The following is a 14,925-nucleotide window of genomic DNA, read 5'->3' on the forward strand; positions in this document are numbered from 1 at the left end:
GTGGAGTATCGTGCTGAGGGCGGTACTCGGGCAAGGGCTCGTCGAACAGCAGCTCACGGACAAGACTCAAGCGGTAGTCGAGGAAGGAGAGGCAGTGACCAACGGCCAGGTACACGGCGTAGGTGTTCACCAGCGTCAAGTCAAGCAGGTAGAAGAAGAGCTTCTTGTACCACTTGAGGGACTTACGAGTTGCTCGATGATTTGCCGCTAGTTGGTCGCTCTTGTCAACGTCCCCCATCAGGGCGTTGTACTCGATGACACAGGTCGGTTTCTGCTTTTCCTGCCCTGTCCTGTCTTGCTTGCCGGTGCCATGAATGTCTGCCGTATGCATGGTGGAGAGCATACGGATGTTGCGCTTGTCTCGCCACACCATGGCCAGGAGAGAACCGCTGACACCCAGGTCGGCCGACAGGGACGCTGTTTCGCCCCGCTTCAGCTTGACGGACTGCAGGTCTTTCGGCATCCCTTTTCTGTTCCCCGTGACGGTGCCGACGACGTTGAACTTCTGGTTGTGAAGTCGTGGAAACAAATCGGGACTGCTGAAGGCCCGGTCGAGGGCAAGGTTGTAGCCCTTACCACTTAGGTCGTTCACCAAGTCCATCACCACTTGTATAGTTGCTGGGAGGTCTCCTTTACTTTGGCCGGTGTAGATTTTGAAGTTGTAGCAGTACCCGGCGGCACTCCCGGTGCTCTGGCACAACTTGTACATCTTGATGCCGAAGCGGGCCCTCTTTCTGGGGTTGTAGGTAGCGAAGCGGAGACGCCCGTAAAACTTCAGCAGGGAGTCGTCGACGGAAATGTCCCGTTGAGGAACATAGACAGTGGCAAACTTCTGAGCAAGATGGTCAACGACTGGGCGCACTTTGAAGAGGCGGTCCGTGCAGTCATCTGGCATGGCGGTGTTATCGTTGAAGTGCAGGGACTGCAGGATGGCAAGGAAGCGATCTCGGGGCATGACGGACGGGAATAGGCTCATCTTCAGTAGTGGGTCGGTGGACCAGAAGCTATGAAGGGTGGGGTGCTTCGCAATGCCCGTCCTTATGCAAAGGCCCAGAAAGGCCTTCAGTTCTCTAGTGTTCAGATCAGTCCATGATCGCATGTGCGCCGATGTCGTAGCGGGCCTCTGCACGGCATACCGGTTGCTCTCTTGTTGTAGAGAATGTTGTCAAAAAACAGTTCAAAGGCTTCACTGCAGGTCGAGTCGCGATGCAGGCGGGGATCGACGGCACCACCATTACCGGTGAAGCCGTACTTCAGCAGTGTACTGTCTTCATCTGTCCACCGGAACGGTGCGGCACTGCTGCTGGTCAACGCGGCGGTCTGTGTACGGGACTGTCTCTTGCGCTTGGCATATACCACCAAGGGTACATCACTGTCAATTTCTGTACTTGACTGTACTTGAGCAGGTGACGGCGGTGATGAAAAAGACGAAGAAACTTTGTCTGAACTCAGATAAAACTCACTTTCGCTGGAAGAATTGGACTCTCCGGATATAACTTCAGCCATGTTGTCTGTACTCTAAATAACACGATACCCAATATGAACACACGTGAACACTGCACGGCGTTTTTATTCTCAAGCAGGGAGGGCCGTGCCCTGTCAGTCAACGTGGCAAGGGCCAGCAGCGCCCGGGCCGGGTCATTCATGGGGCGCAGGTGCATAATGAGCCCGCACAGCCCGCGCTTTGTCTTCGGTGCAGTGCAGCGATAATCCCCTGTGAGCGCCCGGCAACGCGAACAAATGCGCTCTGCAAAACAATACACGGATTACCTCCGCTAATTGCAGCGCTCTGCGCTGAAAGAATACAGGGATTGATTGGCAGTGCCCAGCAGCTCTCAGGAGCTCGTACTTTTATTCAAGGCTTTGATAAGTTCGGTCACCCCGGCTATAAAATAAGTTCGGTCACCCCGGCTATAAAAGAAGTTCGGTCATTCCGGCTATAAAAAAGTCACAATTCACCGGCAAATGATGGCCTAAACTTTTTAACTGAAAGCCCCCAACTTTTTAAGAAACGCCCAGCAACTTTTTTTTTATAGTAAAGTTCCAATTTCGGAGTCCCCAGCCCCAAATATAAGGCCTATGGCTCCGGTACCGGAGCCCCCAGCATGAAGTGGTTAATATGTGCAGACACCCTTAGTGTTTGACCCCGGGTTATGCTGATGGGAGCCTGACAGTCTTGGCTGGAGGCCAGTGGCCCATCCATTCACAAAAGAAGGTCCCTTGAGGGTAAACCATGGGTGAACAGTGTAGGGCTTGATGATGACTGGACAAAGGCCCATGTAATCAACATATCTGTTTCCTGTCAAGGACCAATCAGGTGTGAAAGGGTCCCTGGATTGATCTTTGAAACTTGTTTACTTTCTATTTGGGGCGGGGCTCAGCGCAGTGCAATACATTGCGTCCCTGGATGGACCCGGGTTAACGGATAAGTCCCTGTTCAAAGTGCAGTGAAAGAAATTCAAAGAAAACAATCTTTTAGACTGAAGCTTGGAGGAGTGGTCATTTTTAGCTGGTTAAGCCGCCCCGTGGTAATCTTTTAAATTGAAAATCATTATAGCACTCTTCCCTCCCCCCGTCATTCAGATCTTAAGAAGAATGGTCCATCCAGACCTGCCAACTAATACCATTTAGCCGTATTTCCTATGAGAGATTCTTGAAAATATGATCGTACGTTTTTGCCCCCATAAAATATAGGTGTTGACTATATTGACATTTCTGGAAAAAAAATTGTAGTTCAACGGTTTGCGAGTGCACGCTATATTGGAAATAAACAGCCTCGAACCATTGCACATGTACATATGTACATGTATGTGTGTACAGGGTATGCATGTGCATGTACAAACCTGGTGTGTAGACGGCATCCGGCAACCACCCGACATTATGTTGTGATTTTCGGCCCATGAAATATCAATATTCATGTTGCATTAGTAGGACTCCTAGTACGTGGGAGGAAGTAGTTACAAACAGCCTCCAGTAATTTGTCTAGCACCACCATAGATATATGCGGCTTGAAATGAGGTTATTAATTTTATCTGCTTTCACTGCAATAGATGGCCTCGTGGCAACTGGTGTGGGGCAACGGAAATTGTGTCGTACATTACTGCACGGCTTTTACAGGTTCTGTGTGCGTCTTTTTTTTACGAGATTTCAAACAAGTTTTGGACATAGACTCATCAACTGTCAGTGCAACACCTGTTAGAGGGTACAATTTGGATGTAATTTTGACAAGGTCAACCCTCAAGTTAAGCATTTTGGGGAAATAGAAAAAAGGATAGAGACATTTTACAGCCGGCCAGTGAGCAGGGGACAAAATCCATGCCAGGAAATTCCAAAAGCCTGGACTTAAAATTTAGATTTCAAGATTTCACATTTTGAAAATGTGATCAATTCAGGTAGGAATAGGGCCATTTCACTCAAATTATGCTAATTTTTTTGCAAAATATGATTTTTTAATGAAAAATACGACTTTTGAATTTTCAGAATACAGTTTTGTGATTCAAGAGGTTGGCAGGTCTGTTTAGAATATGTTTTAGAGGTTTGGTCTATAAATAAATATAGAAATAGTTACACCTAAATGAAAAGCTTGAGTCTCGGTCTTCTCCGGCCGTTTCTTGTTATAGATATTTACAAAAATAAATACTAAGAAAATGTGGCCTTCTGCGCGGATATTCACCATAAGGAGCAAACACTGCCAAGCGGTATCCTACCCCCACATCCCGACACAAGTAGAACAAAATAAAATGGCTGCTAGTTGAATTCAGTAGTAGACCAGTGGCTTCTTGAAGCTTTGCTGCACAGTGAAGGAGTGAGTGGCATGCTGCAAGCACTGAAGCTTTTTATACTGCTTTACTCAATGGAGTGCCTTGCCGTGTCCATTGAATTTAATTATAAAGGCTGCAAATCTCGACAGTGATGGGATTATCAGGGCAGGAGTGTAGAAAGCTGTTCCGGAATTCACTACAATATAATGTATGCATTGATGGGGGAAGGGGTCGAAGCCACTCTGTATGACGTGAAAGTGTAAGGGGAGGGAGTCCAAAAATGTGGTGACACTTCTCTAAAATGCAATATATAAAATGGGTCATTCCATGCCAATTCAAACACCCTTCAGTGTAATTTGATTTGGATTTACCTGAAAAATTTCTAAAACTGCCATTACTCACTTTAAAATTTGTCACTGTTTTCCTGAAGAGCCACACAAATAGATTTTGTAGAAAAACTGGTTTTTGAGTCATTACTCCAGAAGCTTTTATTTCAAAAGTGCAAAAGTACCAATATGGAATGAGTTTATGCAGTAAAAAACCACAAATGATTGTTTGAGATGTCAACATTTGCCTCAACCAAGTGATTAAAATGAACACGGTGGTTAATTAGCCAAAATAGTAAAGATGTGCATCTGTTTGTGAAATCAAAAATCCACAGTCTACTGCCTGCAACCTACACAGATTACCAATACATATGCATTATTTCCCAGTCCATTATTCCATTCACTAAATTCTGGATCACCCAGCAGTGTGCCCTCACTCGCTCGACTCCCGCAGAAGCAGCTGCCATTATATTGCTCTTTTTCTTAGCGCCATTAGTAAGAGACGTGTTTGTGTTAAGCTCCGATATTTTCGGGATTTTTTTCCTTCGCTGTGCTTTGTTTTGGTGTCATTTCTCAATGATCCCTTTATTCTTTCTAACATTTGTTATTCTTGTTCTGCTGAATGGTAAGGCTGTTCCTTTATTGCTTTTGAAGCAAATTTTTCATTTTGTTTCATTTCAGTTTTGCTTAGGTTAGCAGTCTGCCCCTTTTACCCTTGCCCAGACTTCCCTAGTTGGGTCTTCTCTCAGCGTTTCTCTGCCTGTCAGCATTGTATTTGTTGCATATATTCCAATTTCAAAATAAATTTGAAGAACATCGTCTTGTTACTCTGTTATTTATTCGGTTTCTTTGTGTACATATTCTGATTTCCGTAATAATTTGATGAAGATTGTATTTCTGACCCACTTTATACGGTCTCCTCACCTGTTCCCCTTCGTGACGATGTTCAAGTTCTACGGGACACTCCCATGGCCTCGCTCCCTCCTGGTCTTTCTTTTCAGCCGCTCAGGTCAGGGTTTCCTCTGGAAGGAAACACAAGTTGACTGAGCACTTGTCTTCCCCAGGTCGCTCTTCCCCAAAGAAGAAGGAAACTAAGCATTTGAAAGGCACTGGCTCTCCCTCTACAAAGGAAACACTGCGTTCCTTTCCGAATCCCCATCAGAACTAGTTTGGCACAACCCTCTGCCGCCTCCGACTGCTACATACCCGGATCTGGAACCTTATTCTCCACCCCCGGTGCATTCCGATGGACTTTCTGCTCTGTTCCAGGCCTTCTCAGCCTGCATCTACTGAGAGCTGTTCCCTTGATCCTCCTACTTGTCCTAACCCATACTTGTATATTTCTGATTCAGGTCAGTCGTTTGACGAGGATGAGCCATATTTGGCGAATGATCTCTCTCATTCTGATTCCCGCCTCCGTTTACTTCAGCATGAAATGATACATGTTCTGGGACTGTGCCCTTACTCCTCCACCCCCTTGTTCAAACATCGTTTGCCTGGGCAGACTTCTGTTTCGCCTGTCTTCCCTGAGCTCCCGCTTGACAGTGCCTGCATAGATGCTGTGGATGATCTAGCCAAGGCCAAGTGCTTGCACCCTTGTGTCTGCTGTCTACATTATTTCAAGTTTTCTTCAGGGGACTATGATACCTTTCTGTACTGGAGATGCCTCAGATGGCCAAGGATAAGATGTTTTTGCACAGAGGCAAATCTGGCCATGTTTTCCCTGATTGAAACCTTCAATGGATGGACGTAGCTCTCAAGAATATTGACCTGACTGCCGGCACGGGTATTCGCTGCATGTCTTTTCTCCTCCTTGCTGAATTTTTATCTCGTTCCTGTGAGGAAGATTCAGGTATTTCTCCCAAGTTTGTCACAATGACGTTCCATTGTTTTGATGACTCCTTGATCATGGGGCTTGAGCAATTTACCCATGTTTCTCTCCACGTAGGGAATCTGCTATTCAGGCTCTAAATCTTCCCCACTTGTCAGTTAATTGCACTCTTGAGGGTCTTTTTCTCTGTTCACCGAGGACCTTTTTGCGGGCCAGTTTTTAGTATCCTGGAAAATGAGGTCAAATGAATCAACAGCACTCGGACAATTTCCTTTTGCCAGCCAACTGAGTGTCATACGATTCCCGTGAGACCGCCAAGCCCTGCTCCCCCCTGCTGTTGTTACAACCGCAGCATGCTCTGCAGCATGCCCATAGGCCATTACTTTTCAGCCGGGGATGGCTGAGCCCTACTCCCAGCTCTGCCAGATCCCAGCGTGGCCTCATCTGCCACCCCATGCACTCTGCCGGGGATTGGCACTGGTGTTTACTCCGTGTCACCCAATTATGAACCTGTTGGCGACCGCCTTTTAAATTTCACAGGGTTCTGGGTGGAAATTACTTTCGATGGATGGGTTCTCCCTTCTCTTTACCGTCTAGAATGCACAAACTTCCCCTCTGTCCAGTATGACATTCCAACCAACCCTGGCCCCACACGATCTTTCCAAACAATGTGTTTGGAGTCAGAAATTTCAGAAGTTCTGCAGAAGCAGACCATCCTTCTGGTCCCACCACATCTCACCTATTCAGGCTTCTTGTTCACTTTCTTTCTCTCACCAAAGATGGAATCCATAAAGTGGAGACCAGTTTTTCAATCTAAAACCAAACCGCTTCAAAGGGCAAAAGAAATTCCGAATGGAGACTCTACGCACCCTTCTGCAGTCGATCTACACTGCGGCTTTGGTATCTTCGAATGATCTATTAAAAGGATGCATACCTCCACATTCCTATCCATCCCGACATTTGTTAGTTTCTATGCTTTTCATACTAGAGTTAGGTTGATGAGTTTCGGGTGCTCCCCTTCGGTCTTCCCCGCTTCCCAGAGTGTTTAATGCTGTGGTTCAAGCGGTATGGGCCCATCTCCGTTGGTTTAGCATCCTCGTCTTTCCGTATCTCAACAACTGGCTGATCATTGAGTCGATACTGTTCTGGTAACCGTGGTCACCTATGCTCTCACCACCCACCTCGGTTTTCCAATCAATCATGACATCCAGGCCAACCCTGAAACAGACACCTACTTTCCCCGGGCCTGTCCTTGACTTTCAACGCAGCATTGTCACTCCAACAAATGCCTGTGTAGACAATAATACAGTGTGTTGCCCTGTTTCGTGGTCAGCAGCGCTCGGGCGTGGCTCCACCTCCTGTGACTGATGTCCATCCTCATCAACCTTGTTCCTTGGTGCCAACTCCACATACGGCCCCTTAATCTTCACCTCCTATCCCACTTCAAACCAAACACGGACTCAGTGTTCCAATGTCAACTTTCATGCACCATTATCTGATCTGGTGGTCTTCCAGAACCAATCTCACAGTGGACCTTCCTTTCATCTCTCCTCATCACGACATAGTTGTCATGATGGACATTTCAAATTTCGGCTCGGGAGCTAGCCTTCCACTATATCAGATCTCTGATAGATGTGATCTTTCCCACTGCCGTAGGGTATAATCCTCATCGCTCCATTTTGGCCATGCCAACCATGGTTTCTCCTCTGTACCAGACTACTGGTGGAGTCACTGATTGTACTACCAGACAGACTGGACATTCTACTGACGTTGGGTGTCCTTCACCTGCCAGCCATTGTCCAGCGATCCTTTAGAATGGCCGGCCTTTCTGTCGACCCTGCCGGTGTGGCTGCAGGGGGACAACTCCTTTCCACCCGTAAAGTTTACGACAGCAAAATGCGTCATTTTACCTGTTGGTGTGAGGACCAGGCTCTGGCTGTGACCAAAGCATCTGCAAGCGCCGTGGCCGTTTTTTTCATGCATCTTTTCTTCTCCCACTTCCAAGTAGCTACAGTTAGTTACTGCCAACGACTCCTTGGTCACAGATAACAATTCTCTAAATGACAACATCAAAAATACATCGACCATGCAAATGCCAGGAGCTGCCTCCAGTGACAGGCGTCCGAACGGCCCAGTGCTTTCGCGTTCCTTTACAACAAATGTGTGAAAATGTGTGAAGTCCCCCCACAGGGGAGGTAAAAGGGAGTTTTAGATTTTCGCGTTCACATAGTGGACTGTGATGTGATGACATCATTTTGACAATGTGCGTATGTGCCGCGTTTTCTGGCCCGGCCACTGCCAGAATCCAAGACACATCCACCATGCCGTTCACATGAGTTGAGCACGCTGTTCACAGAAGACGCCATTTTTCTGGTAATTTTTGTAATTGAAGTCAACATTCATTGGACAATTACCATCTAACGCAACATAAATTCCTCAAAATCCAATATTTTGCCAAAATAATAAAAAAGAAGTGCTTCACAGAGTCAATGGACGTTCGCCATGCCACCTAGCTGAATGATTGATCAGTCAAAATGGCGCGCATGTGTGAATATTCATTATGAAGATGTCACATGATGTCACTATGCCTTGAACGCATATCCACTGAAATCGAAAAAGTTTCAAAAGGAATTGAACAAGCGTGTTGACTGCCTGAGTGAACATCTGCTGTGTACATGAATGGCGTTCTCGCCCACACAATCTAAACCCTCAACTACTGATACTGCGGGTAGGAAAAAATCTCTTGCTGCGGGGAAATTAAAATGTTATGTTAATCTTAGCAATTCAACCCAGGGGCATTTTTAGCGATTGCGTCTTCTGATCGACAGCCCGCCTTGGCATTTCCTTATCAAACCATGGACCATGTACGGCTTTTATGTTTCCCTGGCCATTCCTTTTTTTTTTCCTGCACATCCATCCCACCATATATCAATTCTTACCACCTCAGCATTTCTTTTCCATCCAAACCTGGACCATGAGTGGTTTTTATTTTTTCCCTGCCCCACAACATTTTTTTATTTCGAGCACCCAACTTGACAAAATATTAATTCTTCCCTCCTGGGCATTTTTTTCTATCCAAATCTAGACCATGTGTTTTTTTTTTCCTGCACCATGACATTTTTTATTCCCAGCACCCAACCCGCTCAAAATATTAATCCCTCCGATCTCAAGAATTTGTTCTCTGTCCAAACTTAGACCATGTGTGGTTGTTTTTTTTTCCTGCACCACCTCATTTTTATTTGGAGCACCCAACTGGCCCACAACCCTGGTGTCAACAGAGCCTTGATGAAAGCGTCACCAAATATGGTCATAACTTTTTTCCAGTGGGCCAACTTGGCAAAGATTCCATGTAGTCCTCACCCCAGGCAAACACCACAAGCCTGTAGACTCCCATATTTCTGCATGTTATATGCACTTCCCGGGTACACACGGTAAAATTACACATTTTTTATTCCATAGCTGGTCCGTTTTCTCAAATTTACTGATGAGTGGCGATTTTATGAAGGGCATCAAGCTGAAATTGCTCAATCTTTTTTTGAGAAAAGTTGGCCCAGACCCTGATCATGCTGGGGAAGACGCACAAGTTGACAACGCCGACTTGGCCGATGTCACCATTCGTGGGCATGGTGATCAGGGCGCTAGTTGTGAATGCAGTGACCTACTGCAGCATCTGCTCTGTCTTCCATTGCCCTCAAATGCTAGGTATCACAGGTATTTATTCAGGCTGGGCTTCCATTTGAAAGCAGTAGACAAGCAGTAGAAGGCAAGGTGAAATTGTGTATGTAAATGATGTGTCAACAGAAGACCTTGTTGTAGATGCAAAGAAACTTTCAAGAGGCTATCGAGCTGTCGTCCAGTGAGGAGTCCAGTGATGACAGTGAGTTCCACCTTCCAGGAACAGTCAAAAGGCAAGCAGACTTAAAAGATTCACATTCAGTTGCACAGTTTCTGAAAGAGAAGATTCATGAAGTACCAGTTTAAAACCTGCCATGGCCACCAAGATCCGAAGATTTATATTTTATTCAAAGTGCAGAAAGAATAGTCCCAAGCCACCTTTACAATTTTTTAGCTTGGGTAGTTGGAGGGTCTAGTGAGCTGCCTGAAGGTGATGCTGACCACGTGCATGTTGGAAGTGCAGACCTTCATAGAAGAGTCTTGACTCTTTCACAAGACATCATATATACTGCTTCTGGGGGCAGAAACAGATCTAAAACATGTTTCCCTTTCTGTGGCAGTGAGGCATCTTGCAGGTTCTGCACAGATTATTGGCTTGCTCAGTAGATTTGGGTAGTGCTCTTCACATTCTCGTACACTTGAGCATGACACTGCTTTGGCACTTCAAGAAAAGAATAAGGGAGATGATGTCCTACCTCCATGTATTGAGAAAGGCCATTTCGCCACAGTTGTTTGGGACAACAATGATTTCCAAGAAGACACAGCAACAGGGAAAGGCACTACTCATAATACAAATGGCATTATCATTCAGAGATTCAAGGACAGATGCACCTCTTCAGAAACCCCAAGTGTTCCATCTTGCATCAAGAAGACAAAGCAACGGTCCATAGATCCATCACCTCCGAGCATTGCGACAGCCATTTGCATCTGCCCAGAACCTTGAAATGGCTAATTACCTACCCATTACGAAGTTGTCAAAGTGCAGGGATCTTGCCTACTGTCTCACAAAGTTTCAGTGCGAGACACACTTTCCAAATTGGACTGGTTTCAATCAATTGATCTCAGAGATTGGTGATACGACTAGGAGCTTTTCACACTTTGATGTCTTACTTTGGCTGTATTGGCAAGCGATTTAGGGATGCAGGACTTCAAGACATAGTCATCGAGTCAGAAGTGCTCACCACCGGGTCTGTTAATTGAGCCATGAAAGAAACTTGCTAAAACAGAAGTGTGCAAATGCATAAAATTGTGTACAAGGCATTGAAGCATATTCAGATTGAATAATTCCTGACATCACTCCCAACACAGAAAGCAGATGAAACCAGTCAGCTGATAGAGAAACTAAGGGATGGCTATTGTAACCAAGATTTTCATGATTTGTCAGGAATTTTCTGATTTTCAAGAATTAATACAGAAGTTTATCTCATTTTCTTCCTCAGAAAACCCGACATTCACATTCTGGAATTCTTACCTCAATATGGTAGAAGTTGTTCTGATGTTCTTGAGAAGTACAAGAGAGGGCAACTGGCAACTTCATCTCTTGAGTGTGAGATGCATGCTTCCATAGATATATGCTTATCACCGTCTGAACTACTCCCGTTATCTTCCTGCATATTTCCTTGAGATGTGCTATCTTGAAAAAACTCACCCAGAGGTTCGTCAACAATTCATGAATGGTAAATTTACAGTACAACGAAGTGGCATGGCATTCTCACAAACGGCATGTGACCAAACCATAGAACAGACTGTCAATCGAGACTCAAAAACTAGAGGAGGAATGCTTGGATTCACAACAAAACCTGGGGCCGTAAACAGATGGATCTGGTCACATCATCAGTGGGCTGCTGTCACAAGAGAGTGTGAAGTAATGTCCGGTAGAGACAAGTAGTCTGGGTAGCATGCAAGTCACCAGCTAAATCCAGACAAAATAATGAGGCAGTAACAAGCGTCATTAACACAGTAAATAACATGATAAATCCTTTAAATTATGATTTTGAAGATTTACTGCATATTTCATCAGGTGTTGCAGCAAAGGATGATGTTGCCGAAGATTTCAAATTAGCTGAAAGTAGAGGCAATGCAGCATTTGTCAAATTTACAGAGGAGCGTCTTCAAAAGGAAACTGACACTACATTTGTCAGTACTCTACCAAAGATGAGACTAAAGATATTTTTGACAATGGCAAAGACTTCCAAGTCTAAAGTTGCAGGTGAGGATGTTATCCTCAGAAAAGACAGGGGGTTTTCTAGCAAGGCTTGTCGTAAGTGGAAAATTTTGCAAAATTTACTTGGAAGAGCTGTTGAGATATAATCTTGGTCCTCTACCATTGCCACTTTCCACACCTCAAGGATTGCTAGTGAAAACCAACAAAGCCAACTTGATGCGAGCCATCGAGAGTAAACTTGACAAGAAAGCACCTGAAACAAATATTCCTAGAATGGGTATTTACATAGTGGATAGTATGGCTTTCGTTCAGCAGGTGAACACAAGCAAGCTACAAACGAACCAAGCCAACAAACTTTTGCCAACCTAGCCCATGTTTTGCTAACTCAATTAGGCAATATGGCCTGGTCAAATTATGCTTCTTGCATACATTTTGTGACAGACAGGTATCCAGAGGTGTCCATAAAAAATGCCGAAAGGAAAAAGTGTGCTTTGCGTGGCTCACAGATTACTCAAGTCTATGGTCAAAGTCTACCACAACAATGGAAAAAGTTTCTTGCAAGTGGTACAAACAAAGAAAGTCTTGTGCAGTACCTGTTTGAGACATGGAAAACCTACAAAGGGGTAGATTTCAAGGGTTTAAGGGTTTACCTTGCCCATGGCAGTCGTCACATTTTTTCTGCTGTTACTGTGGTTGATATTCATGAAGAGCCACTCCTAGCAGATACACGGTTGTTCCTCCATGCCAAATATGCAGCCCAGGATTGTGAAGATGTAATCTGTAGTCCTGATACAGATGTATTCATCATTGGACTCTCCCTACATTCACTCATAGAGGGGCATATCCACTTTCACACCGGTGTTGGCGATAGAAGACGCACAATTGATCTGCGGATGATTCGGCAGAGCTTAGGTGATTCTGTGTGTTCTGCATTAATTCGTCTTCACTGCGTTACAGGGTGTGATAGCGTGAGTGCCTTCTAGGGTAAAGGAAAAGCCAAGGAATTTAAGATGATTTTGGAATGCAGCGGCCATTGTGATGTTCTCACTGAAGTTGGGAAGGTGTTTGACATTGATGAGCAGCTTCTGCAGTCACTGGAGAATTTTGTTTGCAAACTTTATGGCCAGGATTGTCATAGTGTGAACACTGCTCGCTATTACATGTTTCGGCTTTCATGCAAGGAAGAGTTGGTAATGCCACCTAATCAAGATTCACTACACAAGCACTTTCAAAGAGCAAATTATCAGGCAGCAATATGTGAACCAAGTTTGCAACAATTCCTTGAAGTTTGCCTCCTACGGAGCATGGATGGAAGATGGATGAAGGCTACTTGGCCATTGAGTGGTCTTCATTGCCAGGAGCTCCGGAGTCTGTGCTAACTTTGGTTCATTGCACCAAAGATTACAAAGCAAGTCAGTGTTTAAACGTAGAAAAATGTACTTGCCTTGCAAACAGTTTGCTTTGTACAGATCTTTGTTTCTGTAAACGAATTAAATCATGACAAGAGCCAAATGATTGAGGATGAATATAGCGATCCACGTTTTCACTCGATCCTGTACATGCACTGAGCTATGAGCTGAGCACTAGCGCTGGTGGCGAGACTACTACCACATTCGTCACGACTTTGCTCGGGTTCCTGCAATTCATATTGCATTGACATTGGTTTTGGACAGGGAACCAGGAACCCTGTTTTATGTAGCTCCAACAAAGAAAGTTTTCTCAAAACCATGATCTGCAGACACAAAATTCTTGGTTTTTATTCGTCATTTTACTTCATAAGCCAACATGAAAAACAGCAAGAAGAAGTATTGCTGGGGACTTTGAGACATCATTTATATGGTGAAAAAATGTATTTCCGTTTTTCAGCTCCGTTATAGTGCAGCATTAATTGTTTCTTCAGAAATTGTTTATTTGCCACTAAATGGAAAAATATAGTGGTTGTTCCTTTGATTGTCCACTTCCAGGATGTTTATCATTTTTTTCTGTTTTCAAAATTCTTTAAAAATGCCTATCCTCATTTACTGGACACTTTCAAACACGTGAAGGACTGTCTGGTGTCCACTCTAGCTGACAGACAAAATCTATTAACGTCTGCATATTTCAGCCAGGCCTGCAGCTTTGTAAAAAGAGCCCAGATTGTGCCGTGTTATATAACTTTCTTTTGTTCACAAACCTGGCTCAGTGTGCTGCTGACCTCTTTTCAATAGGGGCCAGATTAGTATGCAGCAGTGCTGTGTGGCTCATGACTGCGGTGGCAGAGCGCTTTTGTCCCCGGTGGTGATCCGCTCGCTCTAAATGCCCCAAACCGTGGTATACTGTTTCAAACAAGGCTGGATTACCTCCACTTTTGAGAGTGAAAAAATGTCTGTAATGCCCAGCGGCCTGGTCTTTTGTTCCGAGTGCAGTCTTTTGTTACAAGGCCCTGTTCCCTTTGTCCGAATTTGGCATACGTGTCCGTATCCGGAATCCCCGGCAGGGAGTGGTTAAGAAATGGTGCCGACTTGTCAAATTTCAGACCAATCAGTAATTTGTGCTTCGTTTCAAAATTAGTGGATCGTAGAGCTGCAGATAAATCACTGCTCATAGGCACAAGAACAATTTCTTCCTGACAAATCAATCAGCTTGTAGGCAGTTTCACAGTTCAGAAATCATGCTCTGTAGATTTCCTTCAGATGTGTTTCGTAATATGGGTAACAAACAGGTAGTCATGATGGTTTTACTTGACTGTAGTGCTGCATTTGATACAGTTGATCACATGTTGTTGCTCCGAATTATGGAAAATAATTTTGGTGTTTGTAAGACTATACTCACTTGGCTGTCGTTATACTTCAGCAACCCTTACCTAAGGGTTTTAATTTCAGGTGCTCTGTCGGAATGTATTGGTATTGAATTTAGGGTTCCTCAAGGTTCATGTTGAGGCCCTATGCTTTTCATGGCTTATTCAAGTTCTCTGTTGAAAGTCATAGACAGTTACATGATAAGTGTTTTTGGTTATGCGGATGATACCCAGTTGTTGCAATTTTTTCTCCCAAACTGTGTCATCCAACTCATTCATTGCAAAATATTGAAAAAATATGTCGTTTCAGTTCAAGCATGGATGTTGAAACACTGGAAAAACAGAGGTCATTTTGTTTGATTCTATACAACAGCTGGATAAAATCCACATTG

At 44.6% G+C, this 14,925-nt stretch overlaps 1 protein-coding gene across 4 annotated transcripts in view; it reads left to right on the forward strand.

Annotated features, from left to right (window-relative positions):
- dhx9 (DExH-box helicase 9) overlaps window positions 1-14,925 on the forward strand; it is a 202,930-nt gene that overhangs the window by 94,297 nt on the left and 93,708 nt on the right. The window lies entirely within an intron of this gene.

This window comes from Acanthaster planci, linkage group LG11 (genome assembly GCF_054643075.1).
Source record: "Acanthaster planci isolate LZ-2023a linkage group LG11, COTS_SCS, whole genome shotgun sequence".
Lineage (NCBI taxonomy): Eukaryota > Metazoa > Echinodermata > Asteroidea > Valvatida > Acanthasteridae > Acanthaster > Acanthaster planci.